Source organism: Phoenix dactylifera, chromosome 17, assembly GCF_051530095.1.
Source record: "Phoenix dactylifera cultivar Ajwa chromosome 17, Ajwa_hap1_PhDact_Kaust_v1.1, whole genome shotgun sequence".
In the NCBI taxonomy this organism is placed as follows: domain Eukaryota; kingdom Viridiplantae; phylum Streptophyta; class Magnoliopsida; order Arecales; family Arecaceae; genus Phoenix; species Phoenix dactylifera.
Genome location: NC_143206.1, coordinates 16398789 through 16409408, shown reverse-complemented (window position 1 = coordinate 16409408; position 10620 = coordinate 16398789).

Below are 10620 nucleotides of genomic sequence, written 5' to 3'. Positions count from 1 at the left end.
TTAGCATCAAATGCATGTCTATGGTGAGTAGATGGCTCCTGATTGACTCTCATGGGTCTCACTGCCCTAAATATAACATAAAAGAGAGAATATTGTTCGTGTAACATCCATAGATGTCAACTCCAGCCTACTATGATTAGGCATCAAAATGCACATGGCATGGTGAGTTGATGGCTACCGATTGGCTCTCATGGGTCTCACTGCCCTAAATATAATGTAAAAGAGAGAATATTGTTCGTGTAACATCCATGGATGTCAACTCTAGCCTACTATGATTGGCATCAAAATGCATATGACGTGGTGAGTTGATAGCTACCGATTGGCTCTCATGGGTCTCACTGCCCTAAATATAATATAAAAGAGAGAATATTGTTCATGTAACATCCATGGATGTCAACTCCAGCCTACTATGATTAGGCATCAAAATGCACATGACGTGGTGAGTTGATGTGTTGGCCTCGGTTTCGATGGTGCAACGTTAAGTCCTCTATTTCCAGCATGGATGCCTGGTGTCTTTGGCGTGTGGGTCACACGTGGCGGAGGCCGGCTGGATGTCGGTCGAGTCGACTCGAGGCGCTTCACGCTACAAGGGCCCCTGGACGGTTGAGGTATTAGAGTAGCGCCTTCACTAACAGCAATTGCTTTTGGTGTAATGGTAAGCGCTCGATCCTACAATTGGTATCAGAGCCATAGGTCTCGAGTTCGAGACCCAGGCATCGCGCTAGGGGGGATTGTTGGCCTCGGTTTCGATGGCGCAGTGTTAAGTCCTCTATTTCCAGCATGGATGCCTGGTGTCTCTCGCATGTGGGTCACATGTGGCGGAGGCCGGTTGGGTGTCGGTTTAGTCGACTCGAGGCGCTTCGTGCTACAAGGGCTACAAGGACCCCTGGATGGTTGAGGTATTAGAGTAGCATCTTCACTAATAGCAATTGCTTTTGGTATAATACTAAACGCTCGGTCCTACATGATGGCTACTGATTGGCACTCATGGGTCTCATTGCCCCAAATACAACATAAAAGAGAGAATATTATTCGTGTAACATCCATGGATGTCAACTCCAGCCTACTATGATTAGGCATCAAAATGCACATGACGTGGTGAGTTGATGGCTACCGATTGGCTCTCATGGGTCTCACTACCCTAAATACAACGTAAAAGAGAGAATATTGTTCGTGTAACATCCATGGATGTCAACTCCAGCCTATTATGATTAGGCATCAAAATGCACAACACGTGGTGAGTTGATGGCTATCGATTGATTCTTGTGGGTCTTGTCGCCCTAAATACAACATATAAGACAAAATATTGTTCATGGAATAGCCACGGATGCGAGTCCTAGCCAATTAGGATTAGGAATCAAAATGCACGCCACGTGATGAATGTATAGCTTCCAATTGAATCTTGTGGGTCTCATTGCCCAAACTACAACATCCAAGACAATATGTTGTTCATGTATCATCCATGGATGTCAATTCTAATCAACATCCACGTGGTGCAACAATAACCTAGATTCATCCTATCTAGATATGAAATACTTGAGCTGCTTGCTTGCTGCAGTAAAAAGATCAAATTAAGAGTCTAATCTAGCTAGAAGCAAGTTAGGTGCAATAATGTACCAGTAAGCATGATTCTTGCTATTTAGAGATGTGAAAATATAGACCAATATGGCCAACCATTCCGAAGATACTCTTTAGGTGGTAGAGAGAGAGAGTTATCCAGTACGCGCTGAAACTTGTTATTTTTCAACCTTTTTGAGTATATTCATATCTGTACTATACGATACATCTGTCCTAGCAAATATATATATACATATATATATTGGTGAGGTGCAGCACTTTTTACTCAAAAATGAAGAACAAGAAAAACAAAAAAGGTTGATGTACAACATTTGCCTTAATTTTAGTTGTTATTGCTGCAGCATCCATAACTAAATCTGATTTAATGTGTAATACCTATCTCACCTATGGGCACTGTTGTTATATTATGCAGGATATCTTTAGTTAAGAGAGAGGTACGGGTAATGTGATTGCATATTCCACACATGCTATTCAGACAGCAACATTTGTGCAACCATATATCAAATTGTTCTTATCTTACCTCGACTTGGTCCTCAAACTTAATCCACAATAACAAGTTCATAAAGCTTTTCTTACAAAGTTATTAGTATTAAGTTTTGGATGACTTCAAAATCCAAAACACAAGTCTCCTAGTCCCTCACTTACTCTCTCTCTCTCTCTCTCTCTCTCTCTCTCAAACACACACACACACACACACACACAACTAAAACAAACAAAAAAAAAATCTGGATTTGGAATACATTGAGTTCATTAAACTCGTGCTGAAGTAGCCCAAAAGTCTTGGAAAAATGTATTTATTCTGCTTTCAGTTTCATATTCTACATTATTAAGGGTAAATGACTCGACAAGGTCATCTTCCGCGTCCAAGGATATCTAATGACCAAGCCTTCACCTCAATAATTAAGGCCCTGTTTGGGAGAACTGTTGGCAGTAGAGCTGTTGGAAGTAGAGCTGTTATAAAAAGCTGTTTGCTGTTTGGTAACTACATTCGTAAAGTGCTGTGGTACTTTGTTTTGTGTTTGGTAAACAAACTGAGAAAGTACTTTTGTATGACAAAATTACCATAAAAGACATTGCATAGTATTATACAACAGAACATAATAAAACATAACATATATTAATACATAAATATACGATATAGTATAATATTATTGTAATATAAAATAATATTATTATAATATAGCATAATAGTAATATAATTATTAGAGTAAATTAATATTTGGTAATATAACATAATATTAAATTATTTAACATAACATATTAATGTATTATGATATAATGTAATATATATTATATTTATAGTATAATACAATAATAAAGATATAAAATATTATAATTATTAGTATAAATTAATTTTTCATAATCTAACATAATATTAAATTATTTAAAATAACATATTAATGTATTATAATGTAATGTAATATAATATAATATTTATAGTATAATATAATAATAAAGGTATAAAATATTATAATTATTAGTGTAAATAATTAATAATGTTGAAATATATTTATTTATTATCTTATTTATTCATTCATTCATTCATTTATATAAATATTTATTTATTTATTTTTTTATTATTTTTTAAATTTTCTTTTCTTCTCTTTTTTTTCTTTCTTTTTCTTCTTTTTTTTTCCTTTTCTTTTTCTTTTCTTTTTTTTCTTCTCTTCTTCTCCTTCCTTCCTCTCCCCCGTTCTTCTTTCTTCTCCTCCCGCGCGGCCGGCGGCACCGGAAGGGGGCCAGGCCGCCGCGGCCGCGGGAGGGGGTCGGGCCGCGGCCGGCGGCGGCCGCGGGAGGGGGCCGGGCCGCGGCCGGCGGCGCCCGCGGCAGTCTCGGCGGCCGCGGCTGGCCCCGTGGGAAGTGCCCTCCTCCCGTGAGGCCGTCAGCGCCGGGCGGGCCGTGGCGGATGCGGGAGGGGGGCGGGTCGTGACCGCCGGCGGCCACAGGAACCCCCTTCTTCTTCCTATTCTTCGGCCCCTCCCACCGTGGGACCTCCTTCTTCTTCGGCCCCTTCTTCTTCCTGTTCTTCGGCACCGCCCCTTTCTGTGACGGGTCGTCGCCGGCGGCGGCCGCGGGAAGGGGAAGACGACCTGTCGTCCTCTTCTTCGGCACCTCCCCACCATGGGGGCAGGGGAGAGGGAGGGGATGCGACGGCGAGGCAGAGGGAGAGGGTGCGGCGGCGGGGGAGAGGGAGTGGGGTTGGGTGGGAGAGAAAGAGACGGTGAGAGAGGTTTTTGGGAGAAATTTTTTTTTTTAATGGGGGTATTTTGGTCAAAAATACAGCTTTTCGAAAATGCTGAAAACAGCATTTTTGGAAAGCTCCAAATTGGAGCTTCCCCCAAAAGCTGTTTTCAGCTTCCCGCAAAAGCTGAAACAGCTTTTCGAAAAATTTACCAAACACTCTTTTTTAGCTAAAAATACTTTTGGAGGGCCAAAAAGTGCTTTTTGGCCCTCCAAAAGCTTCCCAAATAGGGCCTAAAACTAGATCATACGGAAGTTAATTCCAAAGTTAATTCCGGACAACCAAGCCTTTGGTTTATTGATAATGATATGTAATCACGCGGGTCACTTTGACGGGAAAAGGACAGTAGAGCAACTTAGTGCTGCACGCGTTGTGGGGTCAGGGCCCAATAATACTGGTCTTTTTTGTTGCTTCTAACTAAAGCTTGTCACGCTATTATTGTTTGGCACCATATCCATGTTTGTTGTATTAGAAGAATGTCAGGTTAGTGTTTCCCCATCACATTGACAACTGAGAGTGTCAATTAGCTGAGCTTGAAGCTTATAACTGGTGGAGACTTGTTGGCTCAAATTCAGGATTTTCCAGCCAAGTTTAGCTTTATGGCTTTCTTAGTGGGTTTAAGCATAACTAGGGCAGGATCGTCTCGATTTATTTATATTTCACAGGTGAATGATGCAACGATATGCTCGACATTTTAGATCATATGCAGAGTATGTAGTTTAAAGCTAACTTGAGTTTTTGAGAATCCTAAGACATTTAGTTATCATTTATCTACTTAATTGCCCTATCCTGGCATGTAATATATCTAATTTTAATTGACTTGAATTTCCGAGAACCCTAAGATAAATAGTTATGATCTGTCTGCTTAATTGCCCTACCTTGGCATATAATGGATCTCATTTTGAATACATGTAAGAAGAACCCATTTCACATTTTGGGTGAAATATGCATGCACAACAAAGAAGGGAATCAAGTGCATCAATAATTATTTATTTTTTGCTACACCAGATGACTGGTACCAGTCTAGTATGGATACATCTAAAAAAATCAAAGTACAACAAGTCCAAAGAACTTCTCTAGAGTAATTTGCAACAAAAAAGGCCACGCAGTCCACAGCTCTGTTGGCCTCCCTAAAGACATGCTTCGCCCTGAAGACAATATCACCACTAGCCATGATATCCTGCAGCAAGGCGTGGTAACCCTCGACAATGCCAGGACACTTTTGGATCCAACCGATCACAATAGTTGAGTCATCTTCTAGCAGGAAAGCACCGGTCTGCAAGACACGCCGAGCATGACAGAGGCCGGCCCAAGCGACTCTCAGCTTCGTCCTAAAAACTGAGATATTAAAGATCTGGCTCCCTCCAATTGCCACAACTCTATAGTCCGGGCTCCTAATCACGAAGCCCACACGCTCCTCTTACTACCGAGAAGGGAGAGTTTTGATAGACCATTGCAAGCATCTATAGTTTGTCATACTTCAATGGCACGGATGGTTGGTGTTACATGCATTTATAGAGAAGACATGGCTGTAAACCCTTGTATAAGTAAGAAAAAGTTCAAAGCATATATCCTGTATTTTTTTGATAAACTTCTACAGCAAATGACTGCTTGTTTATACTTATTGTTGACGTATGTGCATTGAATAATATGCACATATATTACTAAAGTTAGATTCAAAGCATACAGGAACAAAAAGATATAGGTTACATTCATAATTTTTAGACTAGTCATTTCCTATTAAAAATTAGAGTTGCTAGACATTTGACCTTGTCCTTCAAACTATTTTTTAACAAAGTTCGCGAATTATTAATGATTATATGTATATATTTTTTTGATGAAGTGCGTGAATTAACCATTGCAAGTTTTTTTTTTTTTTTTGAGTGTAAAATGAGGGAAGGAGAACTTACCCCCCAAAAATTTATTAAATTAGAATGACAAGACTACCTACATGAAGCTATATGGTTTTGTGGTGCAGCAAGGGATGGGGTTACTGGTTTCAGATTGGAATGGTTAAAAGAACCTTATTGAAAACCAGCTTAGCAAGTAAGAATAATTGGTTAAGAATGAATAAATGCAGATGCCCCCATGTCTCAAAGAATATCATGCCTTACTGTGGTGGCATTCAATAAGTTGGTATCAAGTTGTGTGATTGATCAGTGTTAACAGAAATAAAAACAAGGTTGGATTTGCTTCTATCAAATTTTTGGACAAGGCATGTGTTGGCTGCTTTAAGTCCACATACCTACCTTTTCTCTAAGGAAACTGACTTGCTTTTTCCTTGTGCCATTGTCGCCATGCTCCTACAACCCAACAGCTAGAACATCTCAGATGCTCATATGCATTTGTTTACACATACATGCATTTACCGATTATATGTAGTCCTCAACTCCTCATAGATCAAAAAAAAACATCATAGAAAGCTTTGGGACATACATGGGTATCCATTCGCCGCGATAAAGAAACCCCATGTTATGAGAGAATGCTGGTTATGATTAGGACTACATCCAATATGCCCCATCGAATAAGAGATAAGAAGACCTGTAATAGCTTAAATCAGCAATGATCCTGTTTCCATTTAGGAATGAGAGAAGCAGCTGACTCCGAGCTTGCAGAGAGACCTATGGCGTTGATCAGGGCCACCACATGTTCTCCCGTCTTCGAAAGCATCAAGAGCCAGCTGCATGATGATATCACATGCAAATGAACTAAGCCAACATAAATCTCATCCTCATGTTAAATGAGTGGAACAGACCTCAGTCAACCCAAGCCCTAAAGAAAATCCAAAAGATCATTAATTAGATCCGGACGTAAATAAGCAAAGATGAAAGTCTCTCTCTTTTTTTTTTAAATTTCATCTGCTGCAATTTTGGAAACTATTGGTTGGTTTGCTAAAATTCAGGTTTAAACTCATAGGATGACAAGAAAAACCAGTAACAATAATGTTCCAAATCCAATTGCAAACAATGCTATTGCTGGAATCAGAATAAAATAATCAAATTGATCTTCTGTATGAGCAGTTTCATCAATTTCTTTTAATCATGGCAGTGCAGGCTTATAAACTATGGCATTCAGAATGCAGAATTACCGTAATGCATTTTAAGCACTTGTGGGTCTGATCCACGGTAATATTTGATTATTTGGTTTGAAAATGAAATGTCCAGTCATTGCAGCTTCCCCGATTTTCTTGTAGTCAAATTTAGTATGTGTGCTAATGACTAAATACACTATTGAACAAGAGAGTGAATCTGTCAGAAAAAAATCAGTTTGGTTCTATCCATAGTACTTAAGAATGTCTCAAATATTGCATCTTAGCTCCAGCTAAACAATAGTAATTTTGAAAAAAATAACTGCAAAAATCAATTAAAAGAAAAGAACAATAATTAGTATCTAATGCCTTTTGCAACTTCAAAGAAGTGTGCAACATTTTCCTCTGGTGTTCCTACTACAATGCCATGGCCAAGGTTCAATATGTGCTTATCACTACCAGCTTGTCTTACTGTATCATGAATCCGCTTAGTTATGAACTCTTTTGACCCAAAAAGCACACCAGGGTCGACATTTCCCTGGACTGCCATGTCAGATCCCAAACGTCTCCGACCTTCAGCCATATCTACTGTCCAGTCTACGCTGACAACATCAACACCAGTCAATGGAAGTCTCTCAAGCAAGCCCCCAGACCCACTTGCATAAAGGATTAAAGGTAGATCAGGATGTGTTGTCTTAACAGAATCCACAATTTGTTTCAAGTAGGGTAGGCTAAACTCCTCAAAATCAACAGGGCTAAGTTTAGTTGCCCAGGAATCAAAAATTTGGACTGCCTGTGCCCCATTGTTGGCTTGGTACTTGATGTATTTTGCCATAGAGTTTGTAAATTTCTGTAACAGAGCATGCAGAACCTACAAGGAAAGATTATCATCAGTAAATAACAAAAAACAATATCTATATGTATATACATAGGCACACATGTACATCTACATATATATAAACAGACATGCTTAAGGAGCACCGCATATGAGGATGTCATCATGCAACAGGTACAGGCTCATGTCTTTCAAAATAGATATGCTACGTTAAATTTTTTTTTCCGAAAAAAAAAACGGCGCCATTGCCGGTTTCAGTATTTGAACATGGAACCGCCCACCAGTGCATGCATACAAAGGGGTGCCAACCAGCAGACCCAAGTACTTCGAGTCCCCATCAGAAGTGGTCACTGAATGGTTATTTGAATATACACAAACATCTTTAACTCTTACAGTGTAGATAAGTGCTATAAGAGTTGGGGCCTGACCTATCATGAGGTGTATAAGTTGCATAATGCCCCCTTGTTAGTGACCAATAGCATTGATGCATGACATTGGAATTTGCTTTCTAAGCTAGATAATATTTCATGCTGGAACTTGGCACTCCTCATTCCCCTCTCTTAGGCTCCATTGGGCCTTCGTGCCTTGTAGTATTTCACAGAAAGACTAATTCCACAGAATAGGCATTCAGCTCGCTGGTGAAAGCTACAAGCAATTATGTCACTTTACATGGTTTTGTTAGGTATGACATTTGAGGACATTTTGTTGTCTCAGAAACAAAGCCAGCCACTTCTGCAGTATCGGAAAGGTTAAAAATGTCTTTGGGTCATTCAAGAGAATTTGATCTTACCTTGAGAACCTTCATGGAAGCCCTCAGCCCCTTCTAGTCTCTGGATTCAGCAGCATCTCTGAAATCTAGACCTACCTGGTTACCTCTGTAAGTTGTTCCTCTCTAAGTTGTTTGTCTCTAGTCGAGTCCAGGGTATCAAATTCTCTATGACAGCCGCTCCATTTGACTGATCTATCTATTACATAGTAGTATGATATGATGAAAAGGTATATATATACAGTTCACATGCTAGAAACAACTGTTCTACATGCTCATCAAATTGATAGGATTTCACCCTCCATAGTTGTAGTTTCCTTAAAATTAAAGTAAAAAATACCTTATGTAGGCTTTTGATAACTCTGCTAAGCAGCGGGTAAAAAGTACTCTTAGAGAAACTTCAACAAAGGCCAGCGGTGACGGTTGTTCAAAAGCCCATTGCAGGATACTTGCCTAATAAGATCAGTTCAGTTATCAAAGAGAAAGAAACGGGACTATTTTGTGTGTGTCACCATATTTTTGATGGATGTCTCTCTTTTCATTTTAACAAGTAAGAGACGAAACTTTGGAAAGGAGATCAAGTGCAGGGATTTCACTCAAAAAAATAGCGGGCCACCCGCCATATGACACCCCAATTGCAGGCAGGAACCACATTCGCCTATATGCTATTCAAGCTTCATCCGACATCATGGTACGCATTAAAAAGCAACTAAACCATTAATAGCAATGAATTTTTGCCACAGAAAGTCTCGAGAATGGTAACAATAAAGTAAAAATCTGCTCCCTTGAAAAGAAAAGAGAACTTTGATTATCTTTGTCCGGTTTCCAGGCTTCAGCTATATTTTGATAAATATATGAATTCCATACACTACCATATGCATCGTTTTAGTAATCTTGACTTTATTTGATAGTTTAAATTTCAATTGGAGTATATCAACTAATCAACATATTTCTTTTAGTGGTTACCATGAACACGCATAAATAACAGGTCACATCCCTAAATGTATAACTCATGCTGCTGACATGCAAGAGGTGTTGAACTTAAGGGTGATCAACAGGCGTATTCAATGAATACAAAATTTAACATGTACCTTTGGTTGAGAGAAAGCCAGACTCTTTATCTTTGTGTAGTGCTTTGATGAACCACCTTCAACCACATAAGAAGCCAGAGTGAAAGGAGCCCCAACAAAGCCCAGCACAGCAGCATCACTTTTAACCTGAGCAAGCAAAACAATCATCAGTAATGCAGACAACTCCAAGGATAATTGAGTAGCCAAGATAGATCATTTTTAACCTGATCTAGCATCAAAATCATCATTAATCCGGACAATTCTGAGTAAATAGATCGATAGCCAAGTTACAGTTTTCATCATAATGACAGCTTGGGCCCATGCAACAATGTAGCAATTTCAGAAACTGTTTAGGGCAACATGACCATGTTTCCATGCCAAATGGCATATGTCTACCCTGATAATGATTAACAAGTCAGGAGATTTCCCCTCCACTTGTCTATCATTTTAATTTAATGATTAGCAGAAAATGTGGCTACCTAAACTAGGATGATAACTTGAAATTCTCATTTATTGGTTCAAAAGCTCTTGTGAATGAAAGGTGAGACCCTAAAGAGAAAGCATTTTAAATGATAATATATCTAAAAAAAAAGAAAAGAAAAGTGGAGCGGATAATTTGATATTTATATTTCTTTAAAACAATAGGTTCCAATTAAAGCATCATACTATATTGAAGCTTTGCAGCAGGGTTTATATCGATGCATTAGAACTCGTCAAGATCTAAGATTCTGAAAGTTTTCAAAGTTCATCGTAGTTCCAATAATAAGACCTAAGAACAGAGGTAACAGGCATAATTCAGGCCAGAAATGCCTTAACGCTGTGCTGCACCACAAGGTTCCTAGCTCTTCAAACTCATAGAATGAGGATGCAAGCAGCAAAGTCGCACACTTTTGGGTACTTTATGTGCATGCACATGCATGCTATGATTTTGTGTTAAATTTCAATATTGATGAAGTACCAAATTGCTTCTCATAATAAAAGAATAGTGAAGAGACAAGTCACATATAATCTACCAAAGAAAATGCTGATAATGCCAAAATATCAATAACCCATAAAAAAATGCCACACAAATAGTACTGATTTCTCAAATACAAAACCACA